The sequence below is a fragment of the Augochlora pura genome, chromosome 6 (assembly GCF_028453695.1).
Source record: "Augochlora pura isolate Apur16 chromosome 6, APUR_v2.2.1, whole genome shotgun sequence".
In the NCBI taxonomy this organism is placed as follows: Eukaryota; Metazoa; Arthropoda; class Insecta; order Hymenoptera; family Halictidae; genus Augochlora; species Augochlora pura.
In genome coordinates this window covers 8,414,455-8,431,806 of record NC_135777.1, presented here as the reverse complement: position 1 = coordinate 8,431,806, position 17,352 = coordinate 8,414,455, and the positions used below count along the sequence as shown (strand labels likewise).

General features: G+C 33.3%; 1 protein-coding gene and 1 long non-coding RNA gene across 6 annotated transcripts in view; one reads left to right on the top strand and one right to left on the bottom strand.

The window, feature by feature from the left end:
- LOC144471182 (uncharacterized) overlaps window positions 1-7,566 on the top strand; it is a 48,279-nt gene extending 40,713 nt beyond the window's left edge. Inside the window, exon 2 of the long non-coding RNA XR_013494223.1 lies at window positions 6,513-7,566. This is a non-coding gene — a long non-coding RNA (uncharacterized LOC144471182). The remainder of the gene's footprint in view (window positions 1-6,512) is intronic.
- Window positions 1-17,352, bottom strand: part of Nab (NGFI-A-binding protein homolog) — a 62,707-nt gene that overhangs the window by 33,665 nt on the left and 11,690 nt on the right. The gene's annotated exons all lie outside the window — the stretch shown is intronic.

The window sequence follows — 17,352 nt, the reverse complement described above, 5'->3', positions numbered from 1 at the left end:
TAAATTTTGAAAACTACTCAAAGATTAGTGTCACTAATATGTGACCGACCCAGGACTCAATGGACACTTCTACGTAAAGACGTTAGATTTTATGATAAGGTAAAGAACGTTAGATAAATTAAATAAAAATATTATGTAGACATTTGGCTATATGCAATCATTATTAACACATTAAAGGCGGGTGATCTTGACTCGTTTTTCGTCCTAGAGCGGACGCTATTTTGTGTAATCATAAATTTAGTCTTACAAAAGTTTATTGAAACTCTTAAAACTACAAGAAATATTAAAAAGGAACTAAAAACTAATAAATCGTATTACTACGATTCCCGCCTATAAGCCACAATCGAGCTAATATTGTATTACTACAACTCCCGCCTTTAAGCCGCAGTCGAGATAAATCGTAGCACTACGACTCCCACCTTTAAGCAGCAGTCGAGATAAATCGTAGTATGTACTACGTCTCCCGCCTTTAATGTGTTAACATCATCGTGCAATTTAAAGAAATATCTAATTTTAATACACGTAAAGATAATTACAAAAGATGGTACCAAACAAAATTTTGGCCGAACTGAAATTTTTTCGTGCAGTAAAAAGAACTATTCTCGATATTAGAATAACTTTAGTTTACAGGCTAAAGGGTCATCTATTGTATAGGTGCGTAAAATTTGTGGGGATTGATCATGTCATTATAAAGATATGACAACTAATTTCGAAAACTTGGTTTTTAGAGAAACGCGTCTAAGTTTCCTCCTCATGTTTCAAAGTAATAAAAAAAATGTAACATCAATTTTTTCTTGAAACAGTATCAACTATTCATTTATTTACTAACATTTTTTTATTGTTTTCGTAAAAACTTTATAAATTCGATATTTCAATATATCGATGCTTATCGCCTCAAAAGAAAATTTTCAATAAGTTATTTTTTAATCCTTTCAATACTCATGCTCGCTCATGTTATGAATACGTTAAATTAATAAGCAACAGCTCAAATCCTATAAATTTGATTAAATTCGAAACCATGTTACATTTTTTTGTCCATAATTCTTTTCATAATCGTTTCAAGTTTAAAATTATTGCATATTAAGGGGTTCAGGTTACGTAACAACAAAAACTGATTTTTTTTTATTGCTGTGAATGTGAATACCATCTTAAGTTTTAATCCTTTGCAAAACTTGCTATAACATTCTATCTCCGTATTCCCATACGTCATTTTGCAATCTACAATATTTAGAGCAGTTAAGAAATAGTGGTGCTAGTCACAAATATAACTTAAATCAGCAAAATATTTAATTATTAGTGCAAAAGTCAGGTTATGTCGAGCTTGGCTTAACATGGAATCACAAAAGGGTTAATTGTAGCCATTATATCTGACATTATTAACATGTAATGTTCACACATAATACGTGTTGTATTTTTAGAATGAGAGAACTTTTGATAGAGTTATCTGTAATTTGAGGGTTGGTAGATAATATTTTGTTTAGACATTTCAGTTCAGTGAGCTGTGGCAAATCATCATGAGAAGACTGAAACCACAACAATGTATTTTCAAAATCAGTGTTGTTTGTCAAACATATAGAACATTTCGTGAATTTTATAATCCTCATAATCGTCCATTACAACAACTACTTTTTATACATCTCGAACAATGTTTACTTTACTCGATGATAAAAACAATGTCAAAACAAAGAACTGTATATACAGAAAACTCGTACTACTAACATACCTCCTCAAGTACATACATCCTCAGTTGCTTGAAAAAGTGTTAAAAATTGGACCAATCGAATCCAATTCCTCAGAGCTAGTCGCAGTGGATATATACCGGAAATTATTTTCAAAATTTAAATCTCATAAAATTTGGCGTCGAGCTTAAAATGTATTATATTACAATTCAAAGTTCCATCACCCCTTATATATAGCATCCGTTACATTTGAAAGATTCTGTACGTATCTTTTGGAATCTGACGACAACTACGGCGACTACACGTCCTTTCTATTCGTTCTATCTAAAACGGCCATTCTACCCTCTATTTTGTCGATATAAAAGACAAACTTAAAAAAGACCATTTTAAAATTCGCGATTATCGTATTTAATTATAATCTTATCTACATTTTATGTCAAGGTTTAGAAAAAAAAGAATTGTCACATCAATCGGCGCCACTGATAAAACATTCGCGAGCTGTACTCTGTTATTAATTCAATTAATTGTGTCATGTAATGATATATTGCTGCGTTTTCTCACATGTTTTATATTATTTGGTAAGTATGATTTTGTGCAATAATAAAATATATTTGAACAAATGAAAACAAATGCCTGACAATAACATTATGTTATGATAAACCAATAAATAAAGGACATTGTATAAGCAAAGCTTAACTATAATTTGTGTTACCTTTATGGTCCATTGGGAAAAATATTTCCCATAAAATTAAAAAAAAACTACAAAAGGTTATGTATTTTTCGTAAAGGTTATGTATTGAAAAATATTTCCCATAAAATTAAAAAAAAACTACAAAAGGTTATGTATTCTTCTTACGATCTTTATTTATTTTACATCTAAACAAACTAAAAAAAAAAAAACAGTTACATACCAATATTTACTCTTAGCAATCTTGTGCTCCTTTAAGGGTTAAGGGTTACGTCATCAGTAAAAAAACCGAAGAATGGCAATAACATCGTGAATCCCTACCGACATAATGTAAACATAGGGTTGAATTTGTTAAATATATCGTGCATAAATATGCATCGATCAAAAACATTTAAAAAATCGATGAAGGATGCTCATCGCTAACTAAATCTAATCGAGTATTATCATTTGAAGAATACGTGGATTATCGAGAGAATTCACTTAAAAATCGAAACATTGAAATCACGCACCAAGTAAACCTTTTTCTTTTTTCTTTGTAGAAAGCTCAGGCTCGATTGCGATAGTCATTGCTCAAATACAACTTTTCCATAAGGTTGGACAAGACAAACCGAATTTATTAAAACGATTTAAGCTTTGTCTTTTATTTTCTTCGAGATAAGGTAGATGGCCTAGTTTACGTACCTATCCCAATTTTCGTGCTCACGAACTAAAAACGTACAGAAAACAAAGAATTTTATATATAAATTGACAAACTCTCTCTGAATCTAACATGGTGGTAGGTAAACATAGTAAAGAATATAAATTATCAATTTATACATAAAATTTTTCTTTTTTCTAGTTTTTCATTCAGAGGTATGAAAACTGAATTCGGAATTCTATCTCGCTCGGATACAGTATTTATTGACGAGGAATATGGGTTTTGATCGCTTGTAACAATTACGGCCGAGGAAAATTCATTTCTGTTGTGTATACTCATATTGTGTAAATCCATTTCTGTATATTTTTTGGGTATCTTACAAATACATGTTAGTACTTCAAGGATAAGTGTAACCCCCCCACCACCAAAAGTATTAAAATACTCACGGAAAATTAAATAAACTTGAAAAATCGATAGGAAACTGTTATGATGTCTTCAATATATTTCAAAGTTAATTATATGGAACTATAATAAATACATATACCTATATATTTTTTACATTATAATAAAAACAACGTTAACGTGTCTGCAAAATTGCAATCACATTGGCATATTAGTTTTCACTTTTACTTGAATAACGTGAAATCTTTTTATAGATATTTGAAAAAGTTGAAGCAAAAATTTTCGACAAACAATAAATTTAGACCCATTACATGTGACAAAGTACTCCCAGAGATTTTGATAAGTAAATCGAAATAAAGTTTCCGTCACCGATAATTACTCTGAATTTTCAACAACAATGACTATTACAAATAACTAAAACAAAATCCCGTTATCAGAAATAATTGCAGGTGATTATTAGCCGCGTCAAATATTATTATAACCAAATTTAACATAACCAAAAATGTACATTTTTCATTGCGTATTTTTTTGAATGATTTTTTTTTATGAATTATTCTTATAAACCCTCATTATTAACCCCTTGTATTCGAAGTGATTTAATTCTAAATCCAAAACAATCTTTCTGATCTACAATATTTTCATTTTATATGACTTATTGCATTTTATGAATACGAATTAAGTCTTGTGATTCATATAACAGTTACAATTTTAACAGATTGTCAAGTATAAACAAACTTGACGACGTATAAATTATTTACCACTCTTTTCTTAGCGATCATTCTATATCAAAACTGATTAAGCAATTGCTATTTTTGGTGTCTGATTTCAACGGTTACAAAACCGAGGCCTACGCGAGAAGCTCGGCGATAACAGAAAAGGTTTCCTCTGGTATGGAACAATTAATTCGTTTTCGGCTAGAATGACAGCAGGTTTTCATCAACGGAGCTCTCTTTCCCGGTCAAGTAGAGTAGGTATACCTGTGACCGGCAGTCTAGTCCAGGCAGTACATTTACATAACAGCTTTTTTGGCACGGGATGATCGTTTTTGTTAGCCGGGAACGCGTATGCGAGTCGGAGGCAGAGTCGCCACGACATAGCATCCAATAACGCGCACCAGGGACGCGCTAAGAAAAACCTGATCCTACCGTGGCCTCCTCAGCCTCCCTGGGAACGACGCGCGTCGCGTATAAGCTCGCGAGAACAAACGCGAACAGACGTGAGCAAACGCGAATGCGACCGTTCCTCATCGTCACCGAGTTTTCTACATTCTGCTGGGAGCTGCGAGCTGGGAGCCACGAGTCTTGGACTCGCGAGCCATTCGTCGGCTCCTTCTTTCACTGAACGGCCGTCAAACCTTGCTCGCCGCTTTAAGAAAAACAACTAAATCAAGCTGAATCCCACAGTAGTTATTATAACCATCGTACCACGATGAAAAATATTTTCTTATCCGCAGTACAGAGTGTCAGAAAGTTGCGAAGGTTAAAAAAACAATTATGATATCGGTTTCAATTCTTATGAATTTATGATGGGGAACTAAAAATGTCTTACAACTATATCTCCATAAATTGCAAGGAATATAAACCAAGTAGCAACTTCATTCTTCTTTGATCACTTTAGTAGATTAAAAATAATACATTGACGTTTTCAAATGCTTTTAATTTTTACATTATTTTATATCATAGGAACCTAATTTTGCCACAAATACATAACATCTGTAGTTCAGTTATGCATAAGGTATTCGAACACTAGTGTAACTTTGACTTCTACCCCATAGTAAATATACATAGAAGAGAAAAAATCCTTTACGATATATTAAAGCACACAATTACATAAGTACATAAGTACATAATTAAAAAAGTATAAAAAACCATGACATCAATGTTAACGGATAAATAAGCCAAAAATGCATTCTAAACTTTACAAATTTCTTCAAATGCATCAACAAATTATATTTACACGTGTCTTATAATGACTGTCCATTCCCATAAAGCGGATTCGGTCACACAAGTTGTAACCAAAAGATACATACTATAAACAAATCATAAAATCGTCTGAAACAGAGATATAAAACGACGTCCATCATAAATAAATAATAATTTAAAAAATGTCAAACTTCTTGTAATATTTCGTTACGACAGAGTGTTGCTTAGCAATCAAGGTGTCAATTTCATTTGAAAAAGGTTGTTAATTATAAGTGGGTTCGATGACAAAGATAACTGCATTTGAACCGACAACCTTAATTTAATAAAATGAAAAATTAATTTCTTAATCCGAGCACATAATTGTAAAGTATGGGTGTCGTGACAGTCAAAGTGGTACAAATTTTATATTATATGTGTTAACAATTGTAATTTCATGTTATTGTTCCGCATATGACGGGTAACATCCAAATCTAATAAAATTATTCTACCTGTGAATGTACTATCGAAGAATTGTGAAACTGTTGACAGATATTAACGCCTAGAAGAACTCAAGAGAACCAAATTCTCCAATATTTCTAGTGATGTCCTCCAAACAACTTGCATACTTGTGAAAAATAAATCAGAAATTTCGGGTTGCCGAAGATCCCTTATAAATAAATTGCGGATCTTTGCGCAAAATAAAAATGATTTTCATTGATTTAGAAAAACAGAAACCGTAATGAAATTTCCCTCCTTCTTACATAATTCCAACATGATCGATTTAATACATCAACATCCTTAAATTCGTCTAATCTTTTCATTGTTTCAAATTAAATCTTCCAATTTTTATTATAAATGTATAAAACCTGTAACCGGCTAATAAACGGTTCACAACATTTTTTATCTGAGCATGTAACATGAACAGTGAATGTTTTAAGTGTTGGTGATTTATATACATGCATGCTAAAAATTTGATCGAAATCAATTGATGCACAAAGCAATTGATGTACATTACATGCAGTGTTTAATGGCTTCTAGCCTGCAACAACTTTAACGGATCACCAAAGAATGCATTGTATAAATTTTCGTTTTACGCCCAGAGTAAAAAGTTGAGAAAGAATTGTCTTTTCATTTTCCATGTCGCTCCAACTAATCATAGTTTTTGCAAATTGTCTATACATTGCCCAGCTTTCCTATCGTTTCAGAAAAAAAAGGAAAAAAACAGTCATCTCATTCGGTGCGATATTGAAAAAGTTATAAATCGGCGTAGTGTCCGACAACACATCCTCGTTCGCACATACAAGAGACCCACCTCGTGGAAAATCGTGTTGGAGTGCTCAGTTGAGTTGATGAGGGAGAATAAGAGATTTCGTCGGGAACAGGTTGAAACGGTTCAAGAAGGATCGATAAGTCATTCGGCGAGTAATGGACAGGAAGAAGGAAGAAGGAAGAAGGAAGAAGGAAGAAGGAAGGAGGAAGAAGAAGCCGAGGACTGGGCGGTATGGGACGGGATACCAAAGCAGAAGCTGAGGAGAATGAGGAGAGGAATAGGGGGTAAAGAACGAGTGGGACGAGAACGAGGAGGAGAAGGAGGAGGAAGGGAGGGAGTGGATAGGCGAAGAAAGCAAGCATCGTAGGTTCCAGGATCGGTGGGTAGAGGTATCTGCGGATGAGGGGGGTGGTCCAGTGGTCCAGTGGTCCAGTGCGGTCCGGGGTAAAAGACGTTCGGCTCGGAGACTGTGAGGAGGAGATCGGGGTGAGAGCTGAACGAGTGGTATAGGTTCTTTGTCCGATAGCTCACGGTGCGGACGGTGTTCCGATGGAAGGCAAAAACGGGTCTAGTTTCTTAGAAGCGGCCGTTCTCGCGCGGCAGCGGCAGCGGCAGTGGCAGTGGTAGTGGCAGCAGCCAGCAGCGGTGGCGACGGCGGCAGCGGTTAGTATTTCGCTTTTTGCCGGCATTGTAATCAAGGAAGGGTTAGGTGAGTTTTTGTCTAGTGCCTCTGCCGCTGCTTGGACAAAACACCGGACAGATGGACTGAGTCGCCGTTTCGATCCCCCTACCTTACCTTTCCTCTCCTTTCCTTTCCTTTCCTCTCCTTTCCTCTCCTTTCCTTTAATTTCCTTTCCTTTCCTTTCCTTTCCTTTCTGTCTCTTTCTCTATCTAGTTTCTCTCACCCAACGACCTCCCCCTCTCCCCCACCCCTCCTCCTATCTCACTCTGTACCACCCTTCCTCCTGTCTAGAGTCGCCCCCTATTTCTTGTGTTTCTACTCCCCTCCTTTCGCCTCCTTGCTCTACCAGCAGCCTTCTTTTTATACCTCACGATACATTGCACCATCACCCCTTCTAGCTAGACCTCCTCGATTTACCTTCACGTTCTCACCCTTCTTACCCTCGTCGCTCTCCGTACCGATATACCCCACCGATCGAGCCGTTTGCGACTACTTTTCTTACTTCTTATTATTAGGAAAATGATCTAGATGGAACGCTTCGTTCGATTTGAAACTGCGTAGAGTCAAATTTTCGGATACCGTACAAAGGAAGTAATTGGCTACAGAAACTTATCAAAAGCCGATTTAAGAAGTCTTGGTTCCAGAATTGCGAATCACTCATTAACGACATTTATATAACATAAAGAAATCATGTCAACTTTTATTCTCTCAAAATTATACAATTATAAATTATAATTTCTTTAATATTAAAAATTCATATAGAATTTTGTTCTACTTTCGAGTGAGTCCCTAGTTATCGGCTGACAATACAATAAACATTAATTGCCAATTCGTGCCTACCCAGATGGCAGAAGGACTTGAAGACATATTTCAAGAGTTTTAAAGATGTTTTCTTTTAGACGTTAAAACGGTGATTAATTCAGGTCGTCTTTAAGTCATTTTTAAGATATCTCTTATGGGACGTCAGTTTTGAGTCATTTTTAAGATATCTCTTATGGGACGTCAGTTTTGAGTCATTTTTAAGACGTCTTAACGACATCCATTTTAGGACGTCATACATTCGGACCTAAAATAGATATAAAATGAACATCTTTAACACGTCCGGTACTTATTGGTTATACATAATATGATGTTTTCTGAAATTTAACGTCATTGATCAAACTACTTGTAAAACGATGTTTAGAACTCGTGGAAGAATATTTAATACTAACTTAGCAAACTGATCAAAATGACTGGTTTCACGTTGTTTATTTGAAAGTTGTTAAAATTATATAGTCCCCTTCGTAGTAAATAATTGAATCGATAACTTGATATAAGCATTTTTTTGTCAGTCCATCGGTAATGTAAGTAGTTGCGTCATCGTTACGAAGCATCGTTATATCCTAGTAATTTTTAATAATCGGTGGGTTTAGTTTTAAAATAATAAACGATAGACGTTTAATAAGTTTATAATAGTTATACTCGATTTAATAACTTAATGAGTAGAAATTAAATAATGTAATCTTGTTTTTTAAAGATTTTTTGTTAACGAACGTCAAATCTTCATCATGTATTATGTCTATAAATTTATTGGACTGCAAATAGTTATGAAACCATTTATTTCAACCTATCGAAATAATATTTAAATTTGTAATTTAAAATATCACACTGAACACACAGATCAATTAATTACGCATGTGATCTATTTTGTCTATTTTTCCAGATTCATTAATTCTACAAAATAATTTGAACCCTTATGATATGAGTGCGGAACTTTAAATAAAACTTATTACAAAACGTATTACAAAACTTATTCAGATTATCTTATAGAAGTTTATTTATGGAAAACATTTCCCAAAATCAGCCTATAAAACTGTGTAATAAAAGTGCTTAAAATGTTTAACTTTAGCTGACAGCGATTCTTTTCATCATTATTTCAAACTATTTTACATAAAAAAAGCAATTAATTCTTCCAAAATCCATTGTCTTATATTCACCTGTTCATCATCGTCACTTAATAACCTGCCAAAATGTAGAATATTCATGGAGAAATGAATTATAAGGTACATTTGATAAGAGCATAAAATGTATAGGTTACGAATGACCCAGTGTTAGAGAAAAATTACATGTGCTTTGGGTTTTATTACAGTGTTTAAGGAACTTATTATACATAATTCTTTACATGAAACTTTCATTTAGTATATCATTATTGATACACTATATATATATTATAACATACTATAATATATACTATATTTTCTAAAAATTTTATTCTTTAGAATGGTTTTTTTAAAAACTACTTGACCAGTTGATTCGAAGTTTTAAGCATTTAGTACATGCATAATCGCAGCTCCTACTAGAATCAACCAACAATTTCTATTTGTTTCTATTTTTTAAGCTGTAAAGTTTAACAAAACATGTGAGATCAATAATCGAATTTCAAAGTATCATCACTTTTTCAATTAACGATTTTTTTGTTCTAGTATATAAATATAAAAGTAATAAAAACTTTCATGTCTTTATATTTCAAACAAAAATGGTCGAAAAATTGGTCGAAATCATGGACACCGTGACATATGCTTTTTCTAAAGGTGACTATATTTAACACGTGCAAATAAACCTTGTCAATTTAACTGCAAAAAGTGTAATAGTTTCTTTGTAAAAAATTATGTTCAAATAAAGCAGCTTATCGAAAAATGTCTCGTAGAATTATTTGTACGGTATCAAAACTTATAAAATAAAAAATAAAAACACCAGTCACTCTATATTACTAGCACATACAACTCTACTTTGTAAGAGAAAATATATAGCTTTAAAAAAATGGTATGCATTGTATCGTATGTATTCGTAAATAATTGTTTCATTTTTATAAATAAAAGAAATTCATTTTCTACTTGAATCCACTTCTTTTACATCAATATAACAACAAAATTTATTTAAGTGCCAAGTAGCCATTTTTTAATCGATTTCGTCAAATTTGAGAGACGCAAGAAATTAAAATCTTAAGGTATTAAAATGAAGTAAACAAAAATATTGCCTGATAACTGCTAGATAGCTGTCAGATTTCAGATCAAGAACTCGAAAGCAGAAATGATGTAAGTTAAAAAATTTAATTTTTATTTCTAATATTTATTAAAGAATAATATTTTATTCTTTCTGCTATTCACAGAGAAATCAATGGAGATCCAACCTGTATAATTTCTACACGAAACAAAATGAAGGTTATTCTCAGCGGTATTAAATAGGTTTGGCAAAAAATTGACTTACACCAGTATTAGGACATCTGCTTATTTAGTATAAGTTGTAATATTCCATTCCTCTATATGACATTATATTGTCGACAGTACAAGTGTTTGTCACTTGTGTATTAGTTTATCCATTTATTGCATTTTGTTTATTGAATTCAAATGCGGATACATTTCATAATCTTCGCTCAGTACGACACGCGCCGATTCTTAAAATGTTTTCTTAATACACAGAACAAATAAGAAAGATTTATTTTCAAAAACAAAAAGAATTATTTTAAAACAATTTACAGCAAATAATCTCTTTTCAGCATAATAGTGCATTTCAACAGCGCAAAATAAATCTTCTTAAATTGACAATTAATTTACAAAAAAAACAGACTATTGTGGTCGTATGATATTTCTTTATCTGTCCTGATGCGTAGAATCCCCCCTCCCACCCACCCCACCCCGCTCCCTACAAAATAATTAATACTAAGGTTTTATTAAACCAGAGAGAATAAGAAATAATAGAAAAATGACTCAAACTGATATCGAAATTAGTGGAGGAGGTAATTAAAAAACACTGTGGTTATATCGACGAAAAGAAAATTTACTTAATAATACTAACAACAATTTATAATAATCTCTTTGGCATAAAACTTGCGCTTAATGTTAATTTCCGCATCGATGAACGCTTGTTCCAAAAGTATACCAATGAATATTACATATTACGCGAATATCTCCCACATTTATTGAAAAAATTATTTTTAGTTGACCTTTTAGTTAACTTACATCGGCATACCACTGAAGTAAATCTGAATAGGGAAAGCCGTTTAGCGACAAGCAAAATTAATCGGTGGCTTTGATCGTTGCATTTCGGTATGGTGGCTAACAATAAGATGAAGGGTAAGGAAATGTATTTTCCGTGAGGAGGTAGCACGAGTCGGTCGACATTGGCTGGGGTATCGTTTTTCGGGTACGCAAGGTGGGGACCGGATTCCAACCTTCTCTCATGAGCCAACCCCCATCGTTTCCCATCCCCTGCCCTTTTTCGATCGGGGACCCACCCTTAAGGGCGTTTTAAAGTATGGTCGACTGATTCTGTGCCCTCTTCCTGCGCCATCGAAAAAAAACTCTGGGACCGTTAAAATCATGAGATCCTCCGGTTCGTCCGCGGAAATACGACATCTTTACTCGCAGCGAACGAGCGGTGAGAAGAAATCTTGTCGCTCGCAACGATTCGATTCTTAAATAACGACTGGTACATCTTTTTTTGTCTAGAATCTTTTCTCGCAGCCGCTCGATCGTTGTACATGGAAATGAACTTAGCGCCGTTTCACAACGAATTTGCATTTAACCACTTTTAATGAAACAGCGATTTTACGTGTTACGATAGACATATTTGCGTTCGTCGAATTCGATCAAAATTGTTGTCGAAAACGTTCGTGAACAGTATAGAATAATTGTAGGGTTTTCTGAGAAATACTGCACACACAGCGAGACCGACAAAATGCTGATGATTCTTTTAAAATTGATGATCAGCGGTTAAGAAATTCTGAAAAAAATTGTTCAATAAACTGCAATAATCTTATTCGCAATCCATCGAATTGTTTAGATCAAGATGATGTGACAATTTTCTTTAAAATTATTATTTTAAGGAACATCATCGCGATTTTCTTACAGTTGGATACGGTACAGGCATCAAATGTCCATTAATAGACTTCCGGTGAATGAAATATTAAAAACCAGCGTCGGTTCACATACGAATTCTTCACTAGCAAATTTTTATGATTAGACTGCGGATTTTATGCAATCAACCGCATGATGGGAAAATGCTCAAATGCAGTGAAAAGTCTTTGAAGTATTCTACAATTTAATTTAGATTTGTTAGGAATATCTGGAACACAATTGTTAGATGTTATCATCAAACTTATGCTACGATTAGAATCAAGAATGAACAGAAACACAGTGGTGTGTCTCCGTCAATTAGGAAACTAATATATATATTTCTTCTATAAATTATGAATGTACTTAAGAGAATATATAATATTTCTATAGAATTTCTAACACTTATCATAAAGAAAATAGAAATTCTTGGATTTATATGATAACAGCTCAGTGGAAACAAGTTATTTTAGTTCACTTATTGAAAAAAGTTTTACGATAGAAATAGAAAAGCTAATAAAAGATCAAAATCGAAATTATACATACATTACGTAATTAGTAAACTTTGTTTACAATTTCTGTTACATTTTGAACATAAATACGTGAATAGTCCATTTATAGGTCTCACACAAACATACGTTTACACATCTTTATTAATGCCTTAGTTATTTTATCGCTGCGAAAACATATAAGAAATAATCTTGCGAGGAAGAAAAAATAAATTATGAATCTTAAATTTGAACTAGACGAATTTGTCCTGAAATATTGTTTTGTGTCAGCAGAAGAAAAGAAAGAAATTGAAACGTACAGGATACATGTATGTAAAAGGTTGTGTATAGTACAGTATAGTAATACTATCGTCGTTATTTAATTTATTTATATAAGAACCTATTGTCTGTACCTAATTTATTTTTAGAAGTACCTATTAGTTAATGCACACGTATTTCATTGTTAAAAATGCTAACTCGTGCAACTGGCACGCTATGAATGGCATTAGTTAGCTCGTAAAAATATGAAAATAAATATTTGTTCTCTTTCAAAATAATCTAATAAATACTTACTATAGAAATAACCTTTTAAGCATCATCTACATCTGACTCATCGATTTCAATTTGTTGCAAATAATTTCCCAAAAGTTTGTCGCTTCTTGTTGACAACGATAGCTCAATACTAGGAGTGTATTGTAAATTGAAAGATATTCGAATATTTAAAATAAATTAAATGTTACGGCGAAATTTTTATTTCTTTATTCTAGTCTGAAAATTTAAATGTTTAAGCACTTTTTTCATGTATTTTTATTATAAACTGGAACTTTTAAAGCAAGACCTTTTTGATAAAAAATTCTACAACCACTGTCGTATATAGAACTTATTAAATGGTTCCACAACTTTTTTCATTCCTGTTCAAAACAAATTCGGTTTAGTTGAAATCGATGCGGCGACTAAACCACATGATTTCCTCGGCTTCGTTCACGAGAAATTTGTCCGGCGCGGGTTCCTGCACGACGCGCGGCGACGCGGCGCGGCGCGGCGCGGTGCGGCGTAAAATAGCGCAGACGAGAAAGAAGATACTTAATCTACGGTGTTTTTGCGGAATCGATGACGATGGTGGGCAGCGTTCCGCAAAAATGGGCGATCACGGGCCGAGATATAAAATGCAGGATCGCTCGCGGAGAACAAATGAAAGAGTTCGGAGGTCGAGCGAGAGATAGCTGTACCGAAACTGCTCCGATAAAAAGCCGCGCGACAGGCCTCGACCGAATAAACAGGATAAATCTGGATTCCTTCGTAAATAGCGACGAGTTCGCCTCGATATATATTTGCGCGATTCGATTTTTTGCCGTTTCGTATTTCTACCTGCGAGGGAACAACGCATGGACAGAACCTATTAGTGAGATCGTAACGCTCCGATCGATTAACAGTCGTGTGCCTTTCTAATTGGCGTCAAATGGTAAACTGAAACCTTACTGTCGCATGATTATTTGGCTACAAAGACTGGCAAAAAAGTCGATATAAAAGAAAATGTGTAAAAATTATTTAACAATTTTTGCTTTACGAGACAGTCGAATTTGTAGAAAACAATATTCAAATACCTTTCCTTTTACTTTACTCACACGTTTACTTACACGTCCAATCGAATTTAGATATAGTTCAAGTTACTCATACAAAGGGAATATAAACTCTAAAGATTCGCATAAATATTACAGTTTTCTGTATATTATTTTACTTTAATACAAATTTTCTTTTGTATCTTGTTTCTGTATGTAATGTCTTCTACAAAATATATTATATTATAAATATATTTTTTTGTATATTCTCTTATATATTGTGTTCTACATTATTTTTTATTCATTCAAACTCTGTCAGAATACAAACATTTTTGGAGAAGATCTTTTTAAATTGACCTTTTGGCCAGCTTTTAACCATATTATTACCGTGATAGTTCACCTATTTTATAGCTATTGTATATTATTGTGCGGGCAAATGTTTCAAAAAACACTGTACCAGTACTGGCTTGCATCATTTTGGGTCCATTTAGACCGGGAATATAAATATTTTTATCTCACTGTTTAGCTTTCGTTAAGGTAACATATGTTTTGTTAAGGTATATAGAAAAACGAACGTGTCCAGGAGTGCTTTAAATCAGTTGTGTTTCATCGGATACGTGTGTAGCTTGGCTTCCAACCGGGGAAAAAGTATAGGTAGTAGCGTTCGCCGTCATGTAGTTGTGCGTCGATACACTACCGCGTATCTTGATATAGGATGAGTCTTCTAACATTTTCTCCTAAAATATCCCCTCTGTTTTTGATAATATAAAAAAATGGTCGAATTTATAAACCAATTACTGTGATGGAGAAGGTCGGTCATTTAATGTCGCAGTTTACTAAATCTCAAGAGCGTCATTTTTTCAATGGAATGGCATATTTTGTTTGGTATTATATTAGTCATTTATACAAGTCATTTTTCAAGCAGCAAATATTACAATCAGACTGCGGATTTTTATGCAGAATGAATACTGTATTAATCGCATGATGCAGGAGTTACAGAAACATTTATTTCTTTTTTGAATAATTTTAATGAATTGCGATTTTATGATCTCGATCTCGATATCGATATCGACTTTAATAATATTTCCAAATATTTAATATTTTAAAATTGATCTATTCATTTTTGTCATCAGTGCGTAAAATCCGCAGTTTAATTACTACAATATTGATTATAAGAGTGACCAATAATGATTGAGTATTATGCAACTTGTTAATATTACTCACTATACAAAGTTTTAAATGTAATGTCAAGCACCTTAATGAAAATAAGCTTAACTCAACTACTATACTGCGAACTTTATATGACAAAAATTAACAGATCAGTTACAAAACATTCAAAACAAAAAAAAATCTCAAGTACACTGTTGTATTATTATCAACTAATTCAAATAATTAAAGAATAAAAAGTAAATATGCGTGTGGCCCTTGTGTCCCATAATTAGTGCAGACAATTTCTATTTTGCTCGAAAATCCGCAGCCTACGTATTACAATTGCTGGCAGCTATTTTCCACAAAAGTCGATCAATTCATTTTGAAAATTCCTGTCAACTTTTCGGACAACTGAATTCAAAGGTATAAGTAGATCCTGAAAGATAAAAAAGGGATGAGTCTCGTGCAATTAGAAAGAGAAGCGTTCCCACGGCTGCCTAGCGAATAAACGACTTTTTCAGTAAGTTTTTTTTTTTCTTTCAAGCTGGCAAAGACGCGGGGAAGGCTTACAGGCGACGCTCCAAGGGCCACTTTTTTTTATCAAAAGGGTTGGACGATTGTTTAATCCACTAGGCTCATTCTACGGCACGTCGATGCATCGACCCCACTAATATTTATCTAATTATAATGGATATCGTCCTCTTCTGGTCGGTTCAAAATTTCTTTGACTGTGTTACTCGCAGATTGAATATGTCATACTTAAATGCAATGAACGTCAACTGTATGCACATTTATTACCAGTATTAGTTTACGTTCATACTGTACTACTGTTATCTTGTACGATATTACAATACAATTCCTAGTTGCAGTATACAAAATGTAAACTTGAAAACAATTCGATTTATACTGTTAAGAAAATAAACAATATTCGATGGCTAATATACTAATTGCAGTAGTAGCCTAAGCATTTGTTATTAATTATTTGTTAGTTTGTTATTAATTATTACTTATTAAGTATTTGTTATTATCAATTATTAGATTAATTAAATTGTTAGATTTTTTTAATTATGTGTATTACATTTTGAGAGTTAACACGTTATCTACCGACGATGCATAGTGGTCTAAACCGCGATTCTAACTGAGCAAAATAATTTTTACGTTATAATTTCTCTCTACGTGAATACATGGTACAAGTACCCACTTATTTCTTGTATTTTGTGTTATTTATACATACTTCTGACGATTTTCTACTCGTTTGCTGGTATAAATAAGAACGCAAATGGTTTCAGAAAAAATTAAAAGTAGTGTAATGCATGACAGCTGACTGTGCCGAACAAGGGATACGATCGGAAGGATAGGTATGATCACTGTATAGGCAGCGCTGTTTCCAAACACCGATCACTTAGTCAGTAATAATTATGAACAAACCTTCCTGGTGCCAATTGTTTTATAAGACATGTTCTCCGACTAGATTAACGAGTTTCTTATTAACGATATTTTGGAAATCTTTTAACCAAAAATATCTGTCATATTCTTTAACGTTATTATTTATGATAGTAGTTTTACGAATTGTTTGCTGGATCCTGTTCGTGTACGTAATTATAGAGTGTTATACACGTCAGCAAATTAAGACGGCTCTTACAGTTAAGCTACTTATTATTTCGGGTCCAAAAAATTACAAGAATTACTAAATATTCCTTAGACATTCTAAAACATTTATACAGTAGTTTTCTTAAAATGATCACTGACACGTTCTAAAAATATGCGACAAGTTTCATGCATTCCGACTTGTTTAATTTAGTAATTATCTTCTGCCGTTGCCTCCCGCAGACAATATGATAGTTCCACTCGCTGCTTTGACCGAGCGCTTAACTTCACATTGGTCAGTGTTTTTCGTTAATAACTCGCTAGTGAAACCACGGATAACATTTGCTGTAAGTAAATAGTTACTTCTGTTAAATTTCTTAACTGTACCTAAAATGAAAATTTAAATATTACGTTTTCTAGATCTCGACAACTTATGTGA